We start from the raw sequence: 14,257 nt of genomic DNA, 5'->3' as shown, positions 1-14,257 counted from the left end.
ATGTTTACAGGTTCTCCTTTGCAAGTGGACGGCGATTGTTCGATCGATCTTGTTATCGAAAAGATAGCACATTGCGAAATGCACTCTGCGGAAGGAAGCAGATAAGAAGAATACCATGGTTGCCGATAATGTAAGTGTATATGATTTGCAACGAGTAACTGCAGTTACCTAAAAAATTGTCTAAACGATCTGAAGAAAGGTGTCAAATAAGTCAAATTTCAAAGATGAGTGCTTTTTATTTAGTAACACAAGCAAGGTGACACAAGCTTCGTCTATCTTTGTTACTCATGAATACCAAAAAAAGATAGACGTGGCGATGCTCGTGTCGATTTGTGTTATCAAATGGAAGGCACCAATATCTTTCGTCTATATTTAAAATGTATTTAATATATTAACACTAGAACCGCCGCGCGCCGGCGCCGTTTTGGTTTTGCTAATAACTTCAATTTTGTCTGTTGTTGAGTTATTATTTGTATCATTAGAATTATTTGTATTGTACTCACATATTTTTAAAATATTCTGTACTGTGTATCACAAAGAATGGAAAAAAATTTAAATTAACGCAACTAAAATAGCACCAGCGATTCTGTTAAACATTTCCTAAATATTCTCTTCTCAAATCACTGTTTACGGCATTCTTGGGACGAAAAATCGAAAGCAATTATTTTTATTAATACCTATATGATTTTGTACAATAGCTGAGCGAACTGAGCGGTACTTTTAATACATGAAGTGCAAACTTGCGCGTCGGGTTGATTTGAAAGAAACGTAACGACCGAAAATAAAATTCCCCGCGTCATTTCTCCGCTCAGTTTATGGTCTCGTTCGTCGCTTGATCAAATGTTTCCTAAACTTCGAGTTCCATTCATGCGGTTCAATTTGCTAAGTAACTGGATTTAGGATGACGCACAACTCGCGTCGAAAAACTCGGAATTTTTAGGTCCTTTCCGCTGTCAGAATTTGTTCGCGAAATGACGACAAGGCCATTTCTCGACTTTGTCATTTTTCGATCGATCCATCTTGTAGCCTTGTAATCCTCCCGCATTGTCATTAATTTTGATTGATTTCGTTTATAAACGAAAGAATTCAGTCTGTGACTGTTGAAATAACAGCGGGGATAGTAAGACGAAGTTGGAGCAACGAGATTCTTTCAGCTTTTAACTTTATAAATCGTTAATGTGATGCTTTATTTTGTTAAATTGTACATCGCGATAACGCTGTTATCTATATCAAATTCATAGAAGTTGTTTTTTTTTTTATTAAACTTAATTTCTCAGAACTTTGTAATTATCTTTACTTTCTTGGAAGCAACGTAACGTTTATTATCGAATTTAAGATATCGAAGCTACTGGCGGAAATAGACACATTTTTTTTTATGACGCAAGTTAATTTTTTTCGAGTTAACATGTATTAACTTACTATAGATTAGTTTTTTTTATTTTCCTTCTGATTTGTAGCAACAATGAAAATGCTATACTGTAAGATTATTTTATTTGCGTAAATAAAACAACTCCAGTGACTTGAGAGATTTGAGATAAGGCTGTGTTTCAGACAGATGTGCACATTTTGCGACAAATCCAGCGGTCGCGACGCGCTGATTCATGATTCTACGTGATCCAAGTCACGTATGATTCCTTTCAAACAGATATTGGCCACTGCGTCACAAGCTTGTTTCTTACATCGTATTTCTTACGTACGCGTAATCGTTCCGGAACGATTTTGTCGCGTATTGAAGCAAGTGGAGAAGGAAACGCTTAATTACGAGTGCCAATTATAAGTCCGAGCCGTCAAGTAGCGTTAACCGAACGAAGGGTAATTTTCCCCGTAGGCGAGCAATCAGCCTTTCGAGCAAGCAGCTATAATTTGATCGTTTCCTTGATTACACGAGTGCCTCGTCTCATCGAGCTGTCGTTTCGTTTCTCGCGCTTTTCGCGACCGCGCTAGCGCGTCCACTTTGTCGACGGACAAGCAATACTCTCGAGCAGCATAAATCGAATTATAGGTTGCAACGAGCAATCGATACGATGGAAACACTGTCGACTGCGAGACAAGTCGGGATATATACCAAGTGTCCTGGATCGTCACGCGTTTTTGATTAGGAAGATGAAATAAAAATCCCATCTGTTTTAAAAAACAGGCATTAATTTTTTCGCTTATTTTTTATCACCCGCAATACTTTAGTTAAAAAGATTACAAAATTTTAATATAACAATATATATTTGAAATTACAAGATATATACAGGATGTTATCTGTAACTCGATTATTTAGAAATTAAATTGTATTTTTTTTTAAGTTTAAGGTCAACATATCCTATATTTTGAATTTTTTATTGACTGCACACTTAATATGCCATTGAAAATATACCATTTTATTTTAAAAAATAATGTTGATTCTCTCGAAAAATAATAAACACGAAAAAAATGCTGCCAATCATATTTGCCTCTTCGAAACAAACAACTTTTTCCTTTTGGTATTTTTTTTTCGTATTATATTAAAAACAGGAATATTCTAAATAATCGAAATAGAAACATTCTAAATAATCGGGAAACGAGAAATATCCTGTAGATAGAGCTTTGTTAAGTTAATTGTTTTAGTAAAATTAATTAAAATTTAAGAATAAATCATACTCAATTTGTCATCGAAACAAAATCGATAAATCAGTTAAAGATGGGAAAATACACGATGCCTGTGGCACTATATATACTCGTATTGTATTTTATTTTTTGCGCTGTCAGAATTTTATTTTTAATTGGATTATATACAAAAGAATCTGTTCATTGTAAAAGCATCGAAGGATAATGACACACTTGTTCGTAAATTTTTCTTGTGCAGAACATTGATTACATAGTTCGAGGCAAGAAATATCGTATTTCTCGCGAAGTAACATTATAAGCAGTAATAAAACAGTTTCCTAATTTTTACGAAATGAAGTGAATGAGAATTAAGTAGTAAGAAACGTCCGTATCTCTCGATTCATCTTAATCTTAATTACACTTTATGATTCAGCTTGATTTGAATAATTCGCGACATGTTAAGTGATTTTTATCGATACCGTTATCATCGTCGGATAAGGATGTCGTGAGTTAGTTAGCAGAGTCGACTTAATGACAGTCGGTGGTGGGCCAACTTTTCTAGTTCATCTGGGGAATCCGGCTCGTTTCGATGTATATCAACTAGGGAGTTACGTTATGAGCGAGCCGCCGCGCAGGGGGAGTGGTAAGTCGTTAAGTCTCTCGTCCCGTTCCGAAATCATGTAATTTCATTTAAACTGCCGGGAGGAGTCAGTTAAGCCAACTAAATTTAAAAGTTCTTTTTCCGTCGCGCCGGACTTTCGTATATTATATAGCGAAAACGGATGCGCTCGTGCCCCGGGACGCCGAATTTCTTAATGAAGTTTGCGGGACTTTTAAAGACCTCGGAGGCATTTCCAACTTGGAGATACGGGTGCGGCCGACCGCTTAACTTTCCTCATTCGCAACGACACGTTATAAATTACGCGAGAAAGGCCGTTTCGCGAGCCCGCCGAATCCCCCGGACGGACCGCGCTCGAAATAAACGAGCGATCGCGAGTGTCAGTCCTTTGAAATTTATTGCGCTTATTTCATTCAGGCCGCAACAATGATAACGATCATGTCGACACTTTTTAGTGATCCGCGGCTTATCGATAAATTGTAATGTCTAAGATGTCAAAGAAAGCCAAACTTGCAAAATGTATGCACACACACACACACACACACACAGAGAGAGAGAGAGAGAGAGAGAGAGAGAGAGAGAAGGATTATCAAATGCGTACTATTTAATTTATTTTTATATTTTTTATTTACTACTGATTTGTATACAAATGAACTTTAGAAATTGTAGATTGATGTTTTAAGTACTATTACTACAATATTTAACTTTTCAGTAATTAATTTATTAACCTTTCAACATGTTACAAGAAGTATGATTTAGGTAACCGGTTATCTAAATCGTACGTATGGATCTCTTAAATTATATCACTTTTGAGGTCCGATTTTTCATTATTTGATTAAACTGAACCTGATGTTTTATTTAATAAACTTCACTTATGCCATTACCATAGATGAAGCTTATTGGATAAAACATTAGGTTAAGTTTGATTACAAGTTAATAAAAAATTGGATCTAAAAAAATCGAATTTATCAATTGAAAATATAAGGAATTATTAATATTTATTTTAACAAAAAAAACATGAAATGTTTAATAATTATTTAATAAATAACAATAATGTAAAGATAAAGACGTCGAAATTAAACTGGATTAAATTTATTTTTTCAATTGACATACTTCCATTTATATCAGTTATTAAATTTATTATCTCGTTCTTCCATTATTTATTGTAATAAAATTTGTATAGTTATATGATTTAGGAAATTTGATATAATTATATAAAAATATATTTATGAAAATAAATTGATTAAAAATTAACATCAATTGTACCAGATGTTAAATTTTGTTATATTTTTAGATGCTAAAACATATAAAATGAGATAGAATCTGTTAAATTTTTGTTTATACTACTTATTTTTCATTTATTTCATATTAGATAAAAATGTAAAATATTGATAAAGTAAAATTTAGCATGCATTCAGCAACTACATTTTTCATAAAATATTGCTACTTTTCATCAGGTCAATATTATTTTACATAATATAATCTTAGAAATAAAAAAAGTTAATTATTTTTCTTCTTATTGAAGGGAAAAATATTGATAGCAAATTTATGAAAAAAAACTTTATGGAGTTTACGATAATATAAAAATCTTTGATATTAAGGTTCAAGGCACATATTGCAAACCCAAGGGAATTTTATTTCGTGTTTTAATTTGATACAATATATCTAATACTAATAAAACAAGGAATCGAAGTTGAGTCATCAAACATAATATTTGCTGCGAGGATTCGCGAACAATGCCGCTTTATTAATTCTGTTTCATGATAACATTAATTACTGCATCGCCGTCTTTCGACGTCGTCGTCGTCTCTCTCTCTCTCTCTCTCTCTCTCTCTCTCTCTCTCTCTCTCTCTCTCTCTCTCTTCGAGATGTGCCTCAATAAAGGAAGGCGGAATTTCCGAAAGAGCAGAGGAAATGACGCTTTTCTTGTTTCGCCTGAAAACTTTTTCACTTTGTCTCTCTAGTTCGATATAAAGCAGAATATTAACGTCGCACTGTATTTTGAGTAATATTCCGCGAACGTCACCGCGCGCGACTCGCTCCTCTATTCTCGTCTCCCCACTTGTACCGACGTGTTTTTCCTCGCTTTTCCTCCGCTTTTTATCCCTTCATCGCGACTCTATTTAAACCCGAGGAGATATTCCTTGTCCGGGAGTCTCTCTCTCTCTCTCTCTCTCTCTCTCTCTCTCTTTGTCTCTGTTTAAAACGAGGCCACCAATCCGAGTTCTCTTGATCGTGAAACGATGATGAAGTTCTAGGCGATAAACTTCATTTCTCGCCAATATCATCCCCACAACGATTGTCTGATTACATATCGAATGAAATTTTACTCTATCATCTTTGTTTCTCGTATTTTATGCGCCGATTTTCCGCGTGTTTGGTCTTCGATTCCCTTCCGCGGGAACTCTCGTTCGCGATCCGAGCTCATGAAATGTCCGATGGCGCGTTCTCCTTGAGTAATAACATTTATCTTTTCTCCTATGAACTTTTCTCATTGCCCCGAACATAAAATTTGCGGGAGAGAAAAAACGAGACGGATAAAACTAAAAATGCGAATACCGAATTGTAAAATTTATCCTTTTAATTTTTTATTTACTCTTTTTATATATTTTACATGTAGCACAAAAAACGAAGTTTGTTCGTCTGTTCACGACAATATTATTGCATACTTTCTCATTCAATGAAAAAGTTTATGTTTTGCATTTTATATTTTTAACATTGCAATAACCAGAGGAAAAGTATATTATAATAATAAATTTAATTTTTTTGTTTGACTCGTATTTTCAACAATATAAACGGGCATTTGGAAATATAAATGGATTAAAAGACATTCAACGAGCGAAATAAGGTGTTAGAAAATAATTTTCTTTAATTATTTTTTAACTATATATTAACATAAAGAATGACGAAACGTTTCGATTTTACTAAGTCTTTTTCGGCCGTTATAAACATATTTTCTTAATTAGATAAATCTTTAAATAAACAAATTAATTCATAAATAATAAGATATCGCTATCAGTATTGATAATATTGCTATTTTTTAAGTAATAATAGACAAGGTGTTAAGTTTATGATTTATAGTAGAAGTGTGTAACGATAAAATTAAAATTCGGGTGTGTGTAAAATTTTTTGAATAATTGCCATCGTCGCATTGCGAAAATTCGTTGAGTCTAATATAAAATTATTCAGAAGAATTACCGAGAAGTCAGTGTCAATAATTCATGTTATCTGTTCAAATAACTGTTCAAATAATTTATTTGGCAGAGACAAGAATTCAACTTAATCATCGGATTGACATTGGCTTTCTGTCTCAGCAGCTTCCGATGTGCGAATCTTCAATCTTTAACCGGTTTATATAAAAATATATTATCTCAATATAACAGATGAATTAAATCTTGACTGCATCTTTTCGATTCCGGTAAAACATCGAGTTTTCCGTTAGTTCGAAATATCAATAATAACATGAATAACAGTAATGAGAAAGTGAAGTTTTAATAAGTCTATTTTTATATATAACTCACCCTTTTGTACCGTTCAGTGTGTTCTCTCTTTATATTTCTTCACAGAGTTAGCTAGCGCAAGGAAAGCAGGAGTACAGAAAGTCATTAATCTGACAGAGCGCGATCATCGACTATGCGAATGAATTCCTCCCTCCTCGCAGTCACGTTTCGCAATAAACGACAATGCAAACAAACAGCGTTTTACATGGCACATGCTGCAGGTATCAAATTCCCGGTCGACAAGCAATTTACAGAGCACACGAGCCTCTCGTTCGACAGACGAGATCGCTGCATGTTATTATTCCGCTCCCGTATAGTCCGCGCCCGCTCGTAGTAATAGTGGCGCCAAAAGTCCAACTATCTCTAACGCAATTCCCGTATGATAACGCGATCGATGGAACGGTCCTTGTCGCCGTCGTATATGCGATATAAAAAGGGGGAAAAAAACAGATGGAGATGGCGAGAGGCGAGAGGCGAAAACGAAAAAGGTGAAAAACCGGGAGAGGAAAAGAAGAGAATTCAATCTCCCGCCCGCCTCGTTCCGCTCGATCGTTCCAATCGAATGATCGCGTCGCCGGGCGCCGGCGACGAAAACCAGGCATGCCGCGTCGAGAATCCGATCCGGTCTGTGGCCCTTCGGCACATCCAGCGCGAAGGGCTGAAGTCCCTTTCGCAACTGGAATAATATCAGGGCGAGCGTCAATTTCCTCCGTCGAAATGTAGTCTGGTTCTCTTGCCTCGTGCATGGCGTGCAACGAGGGCGCTTACGAACGAGCCCGCGCGCGCTGTCGGCTTTGAACTTTCCGCGCGTTGGGGGCTTTATCGTCCGGCCGGAAGTAATTCCCATGCTAATCCCTCTTTGTCCGCGGGATGGACCGAACGGTAGCTGCGGCGTCTCGATGCCTCCTCCTCCTCTTCCTCCTCCTCCTCCTCCTCCTCCTCCTCCTCCTCCTCCTTCTCCTCCTCACCCCCTCGGCGCTAGATTACACCGAAACGAAACGACGGCCCCTCCATCAGCGTCGCGCGAAACTCTCCGCTGCTAAACCGGCGCCCAGCGCCCCGGCGCTCGCAACGCGCCGCTGCGAGCTGCGAGTGGATCGACGCGCGAGAGTGGTTGCAGCTTCGATTGTCGGCGAATTTCCTTCGGAAGGCTTGAACGGCGGTTTTCGTCCTAGAGCGAAACTCGGAGGTTGGATAATCTCTTGGGGAGCGTGCAGAAGGGTGGAAACTGAGAAGAGCCTTAACAAACACGCGAATTTCACTATGCGGGAAACGGAATCCAAAGCTCGTACTCGTTCGATCGAAATTTATAATACTTTCTTGGAATTGATATTAATGTTATCGCGATGTAAATTTATTCACAAGTTATCTATACGAAGATTATGAGACATAATTTATATTCACGTTGTAAAGAAAGAAGAAAACGTAACTTGGCGTTTCAGCGAAATTGGATCTTTTATATATCTTTTGAATATATTGTGCGCATAATTCACTTGATACAGTAGGAATTATTTTATTCGATTGTTAAAAATCGTTTTTAGTACCTCGTTACATGTTCGATGCTAAAACGTATTTTTAAAGGAGCAAACAGCGTAATGTGTTTAAAGCCAGATAAATGTAAATCGTGCGCGAATTAAAATTACAATTACTTATTTAAGAAGAAAAGAGATGAGGCGTACATAGAGATAAAGGACAATGGGTGAAATGGACCAATTTTAGCTTAAGAGGTGTGTAACGTGAGTTATACGCGTAATCTTACGTTTTTTGGGTCGCCGAATACGATGGTAGCATTTGTATCCATTTAAAGCACTTCTATCTGTTGGAAAGTGATCAAAATTCGCATTTATGAGGTCGTTCTTAATAATAATTTGGTTAATGACGATATTGCTCTAATTACTTTAATCTTTGTGTTGCAATATAGTTTTATAAATTTTCACTGGAAAGCAAGGCAACACTAGAAAATAAAATATTTATTAAGAAGCTAAATCTAACGCGCTTACCGCACGACGGTGACTGAACTCCACTCATGCTCAGGGGAGTTTTTAAATTTTCACTCTTAGAGGAAGTTTTAAGGCCAGTCTACAAATCGCATCTTGCATCGCAAATATCGCTTCGCGACGAGATGTTTGCGACTTATTGTAGACCATCCTTTACAGTTACGCTTTCGCGTCAGTAAATCGCACACAACTCATTGCAAATATAATTGCAAGACCGCGAGTGGTCTTGCAATTCTGAATCCAGCTCGATTTTATCAGCGATTGCGTCAATTAAATATTTTGTTTGTATACTAGTAGATAAAAATGCGTCTTATCTTTCTATAGCGGCTCATTCATAATTGTAAAGTCGGTACTTGTGTAGTAAACTGTTGCTCATATGCAGCAATGGTTCTTTCATTTTTTTTGCTTATATTGATGAATTATTTGAATTTGATATTATTCTTATTCAGTATTTAAATAATATGTTTTATATCGAAGCCTCTTCAAAATCTGATGAATTTACAACGAATGAATTGTTGTGCCCCCAGCCAGGTGGCGGCTCCAGGCACGTCGTTAGATATATCGGGATCGTTACAGCACCTTATATAGGAGTTAGGACTCTTTGAAAGGGCCGCTTGGTGCTCGAAGATAAAACACTTGCTGTTCCAACGTTACTATAAATGTATATTTCTTCTAGTGTTCCGGTTACACTTTGCTTCAGTGTCGAGACTTATTAGTCGTACTCTCTTCTTTCCGGACGGCTCGATATATATATATAGGTCGGCTGTTATCTCCGGATTGTGTTACAAGCTCGACATGTAAGTCATGCACGGCGAGTAACACACCGGACTGCTGTTCGTTAGACTCTTCCGTTGCTTTCCCAATTTTGTCGCGACATTTATACAGAAATCTGTCGTTTGGTTTGGCCAATCGTGTTCCTGCAGCATGCAGCTCCCACGCTTAGCCGAAATTCGAATACCGGAAAGCGATTCAGCAGTAGCTGGCGTAGCGCAATGGTATTTCGGGCCGAAAGCCTGACAGACCATCAGCGTCTTTCGATTCTTTTGCGTATGCGGAATTCAAATCCGCTGCGCGTATGCATAGCAATAGGAATTTTAATTTCCTGTTGCTATGCGCGTTATTAGCGTAGTTGTACTGGGTACAACGAAATTTACAAAATACACTATAATATAATGCAAAAAGTAATATAAGATTTCAGACGGCTTACCTTAAAATATCAAACAACGCCTTTAAATGAAATTTCCGTAGTGATGTGGAAGACCATTTTAAAATTTTCAAAACTGCATAATGTATGCAGATATATGCACATCTGGCGAAAGTTGAGATTCTTTGAATAAGAAGTAGACTATCTTTTTTAATTATATATCATATTGATCTTGTCATTGTTAAATTTTGCATTTTTTAAATGTTTTATTTTCAAGTGTTTCTTTGGTTTTCAATGAAGAAAGTTATAAAATTGTAATTACAGTTAAATAATTGGAACAAAATCGTCACCGAATTATTATTAAAAATGACCTGTTTAACGCGAATTTTGATCATTTCTTCGGACTGATTGTGAGATGGATAAAAGCATATATTCAAGTAATCCGTAAGGTCACAACGTTATAATTTACGTTACACTGTTAGGCCAATATTTAGACTTATTTTGCCGATCGTCATTTGTATCTTATTTAAAGTTTCTAGCGAGTCACGTACACGTGATCTTCCAACTGCATCTCACGCTAAGTGGAGTCCTTTGCGGCGAAATATTTGTATTCGGATGGCTCACGTCGTTCTCTCTCGATTCGTTCACGATCAAGTCACTTCTGGTACGTAAAATTAGAGGGGACAGTCCCAATTTCCGGTGCGCCATTTTTCCAGGACGGCGCGGCGTTTCAGGTTCCGTTTCCTCGGTTCTTTCAATTTTTCTAAAGAGACAAGGCGAGCGCTAGTTGGGGAGAGGAGTGTATACCGCCGATCTAAATATAATAAACTTGATTGAAAAGTCTTTATACTCGTCTCTTTTGCCTTCCTAATGGTCTAAGAGCAAAGTCTACAGTTGAAAGAAATCATATTTCGCGAAAACACAAAGAAATTTCCAGCGCAATGTTGCGTATCGCGTTTCAATTATGCTGCATTCGATTTATCTTTATTGATTAATTAAATAACTAATTATAACAATGTCCGATAAGCGACATTATGTCTCATAGAATAGTCTCATTTCTAGGAATTTAAGATGCGGTATGATAATTTGAAGCAAACGATTATAATTAGAGGCAGACAAATACAAATCGTGCACGAATAGAAATTGCTCATTCATTTATCATACCCTAATCTGACCATAATTAATAAATCAATTATTAATTCAAATATTATAGATCTACAATATGAATGTCACGTAACATTTATAAATAACATTTTATAATGAAAGATCGATGAATGAGACACGTTAGATAGAATATGGTATGTTTATAATATATGTACATAATTCTCATAATAATGTGGCAAATATAAGTGATTGAAAAGATTAAGGAGCGACGTCTATAAAATTAATAATTTACTTTTAGAATTTAAATAGAGTTATAACTTTTCTTTAAATGATTCTAGATCCTTATTTATAATTGAAGTCAATTTGAGTCACTTAAAATGTCATATTTCTATAATAATCACAATTGAAAAATTTAATTTGTTATAAGACGTATGAGACATATCTCGAGAGTTTGCGGCAACAATTTAATAATTAATTTCTTCAAAAAAGTGTACATGTATATATTATACGAGATTCAAAAATTTCTGAATCTTATATTAATGGAATATTGGGTCGAGAAAAATTTTGTATTATTTATTATTTAAATATTCTTCGGAAATTATATGAGAGATCAAGATCACATGTATACGTATAAATAAAAAATTTTATTTTTAGCTGAATAATTAGTCGCGTGAAAAATTTGACTTAAAGTTCGAAATAAAAAATTTTAATTATTACAAACACAATTGTAAACTACAATAGTTACTTTATATTATTACTCTTTATTATTATTTTCTGAATGATGTATTGAACAATAATTTTTTGTACATAATTAGCAAAGCAATAATACATTTTTTTTCAAATTTTATCTATTTGTCCTCGAGCATATTAATCACATTGAATATAATATTCTTACAAAAGCGACGTATCTCTTTGTCATAATTAAGATTTAAATGAGGATATTGAACTTTTAAAATACTCTGCAGCGAACAAAATTGTAAGCTAATATTAGATATAGCCGATTTTATGGTCGTTAATAACATATTTATTGAAATTGATACAAAATACAGGAAAGGAAATATATTTCGACATACACATTTAATTTGCAATACGTTAAATATTTCACGACAGTTGCTGTTTGGAACTTGTTGTTTGCACACGTAACATGCTAAGCGTCTCGTCTATGAGGTCGTTGTGTTACCATTCGACGTTCAAGCAACGCAGCAAGCTGCTTCTCATATTGTATTACTGTCTTTTGAGATAGCGATATTTGCAAAGAGAAAAGGTTCCTTTAATCTGACAGATCATGTCGTTAATTATCTCTTACGATTAATGTTTTATACATGTATTGAGATAATGTGTATTGAGATAACCTGTTTCTCAAAGCAATTATTTCGCGCGATATTTTCACTCGAAATAAATTTGTACGTGAAAAGAGATCGAAATTTAAAATGAATTCTTTCTTTTGCTTGAATTTTATACTATTTCGTATCGCGTTTTAAACTTTTCATCGTTTTGTGTTGATTCTAGAGTTCTACTTCTATACTTTTCGTACTGTATAAAAATTTACTCATATAATTAAGAACTTTTTTACACTTTTAAGAATTTTTCAGATTTTTTACTTTATATATTGCAAGAAAGAGAGAGAGAGAGAGAGAGAGAGAGAGAGAGAGAGAGAGAGAGAGAAAATAACTGAACTAACACTATTATAACGTAAAAATTATATGATTAAATATTTTTAAGTATCAAAATTTTAATAACAAAAATTGTATTTAAATTAATACTTGAATGAAGGAGACTACATAATGAGTCATTTTTTTCTAATTAGCGTTTCAATGTCTAATGTCGTACTAATGAATGAAGTTTTATGGAAATGATCGACATATTAAGTTTTATATAATTTATTTTGTTTCTTGTCAATTATACTTTTTAATTCTTTTAATTAAAATTATTCAAAGTTAATCAATTTTTTATAATCGATTAGTCGCACGCATCGTATCGATAAATTACACAAAATGCGCAACTCGCGCATTTGTTTCTAAAAAATTTGATCCACGAACATCTTGTTGGTTGATGCAGCATTATTGCTTTTTATGACGCAGTAAATAATCGAGATACTTTGATCGGAGGTGTTTGTGCTGTTTACACTCCTTTTTGCTATGCATTTTTACATACATACCTTACTGTACGCGCGTACGTTCAGGATGCGCGTTTGTGCGAATCAAGAAGAAGGAGAGGGAGGGGGGGGGTGGAGGAATGCCCGAGCGGTGCAATTCGCTTTTTTATTCACTTAGAATCGCCCGCTCTTCTCGGAAAGTTTCCGGCAGTTTCTCGAAATCGGGCTCGAATATAAATTCCCGTAATGACATCCCGACAATCCTGGTCGATTGCAAGTTATTATGCAGAACTGTCACCTTTCCAATTTTGACGATTCCGAGATCTTTGAGTAAAAATTCAAGCGTAATTTAAATTATCGCATTTCCTTAGCTTCTTGAGAAAAAAAAGCAAATTACACAACATACGTACAAGCACGTAATAATTATATACTTTAAATTGTAATTATAATTCCACTTTGATAAAACGCATACTCTCTCCGTTTTTGCTAATCAAAAATTGACAGCAGTCGGTCATAAAAAGTTTATTGTAAAATATTTTACGTTTGTTATATATACACATTTTGCAATTATTATCAGGATTAAATCAATTTTTATAAAATGTATTAAGCTTCCTAAAAATCGTGTTATGATAAATTTTATTGTAATAAACGATATTAATATAACATCGATAAGTGATAATAAAACAAATATGAATAAAATATGTTAATTGAAAAAATAAATTTAAATCAGTTTTATGTTGACGTCCTTTTCTCTTTGTTGTTCTTTATTAATTATTATTTTTAATTATTATCCTTTTTTTGATAAATTATTAATAAAATAAATATTGATTAACGATTCCTTATATCTTTAGTTATTTTAATTCATAAATTGGATATTTTCAAAGACAATACGATTTAAGAGACACACAATTTAGGTAATCAGATGTCTAAATCGTACTTATTGCAGCATGTTGCAAAAAGATTCATAAAAAATTATTTTGTTATTGGTGAAAGATTAAACGTTGCAATAATAAGTCTGAAACATCAACTACAATTTCCAACATTTATTTGTATAGAAATCATTACCAAATGGAAAATAGAATAAGAAATAACTCAAGCGATACGCATTTGGCAACTCTTTCCTAATACAGATAAAAACTCGAGTCTTTTACTTAAAATTATACAGCTAATGATTGAAATAATACAGCTAATCATTCTTTCCGGCCACATAACAACCATTTAACA

The 14,257-nt window shown here is 34.6% G+C and overlaps 1 long non-coding RNA gene across 1 annotated transcript in view; it reads left to right on the top strand.

Moving 5' to 3' along the window:
* The window catches only part of LOC120359842, a 97,968-nt gene that overhangs the window by 64,028 nt on the left and 19,683 nt on the right, over positions 1-14,257 (top strand). The window contains exon 2 of the long non-coding RNA XR_005576636.1: positions 11-130. This is a non-coding gene — a long non-coding RNA (uncharacterized LOC120359842). The remainder of the gene's footprint in view (positions 1-10; positions 131-14,257) is intronic.

The sequence above is a fragment of the Solenopsis invicta genome, chromosome 16 (genome assembly GCF_016802725.1).
Source record: "Solenopsis invicta isolate M01_SB chromosome 16, UNIL_Sinv_3.0, whole genome shotgun sequence".
Lineage (NCBI taxonomy): Eukaryota > Metazoa > Arthropoda > Insecta > Hymenoptera > Formicidae > Solenopsis > Solenopsis invicta.
Note: the sequence above shows the minus strand (reverse complement) of the source record. Positions and strands in the feature narration are given on the sequence as shown.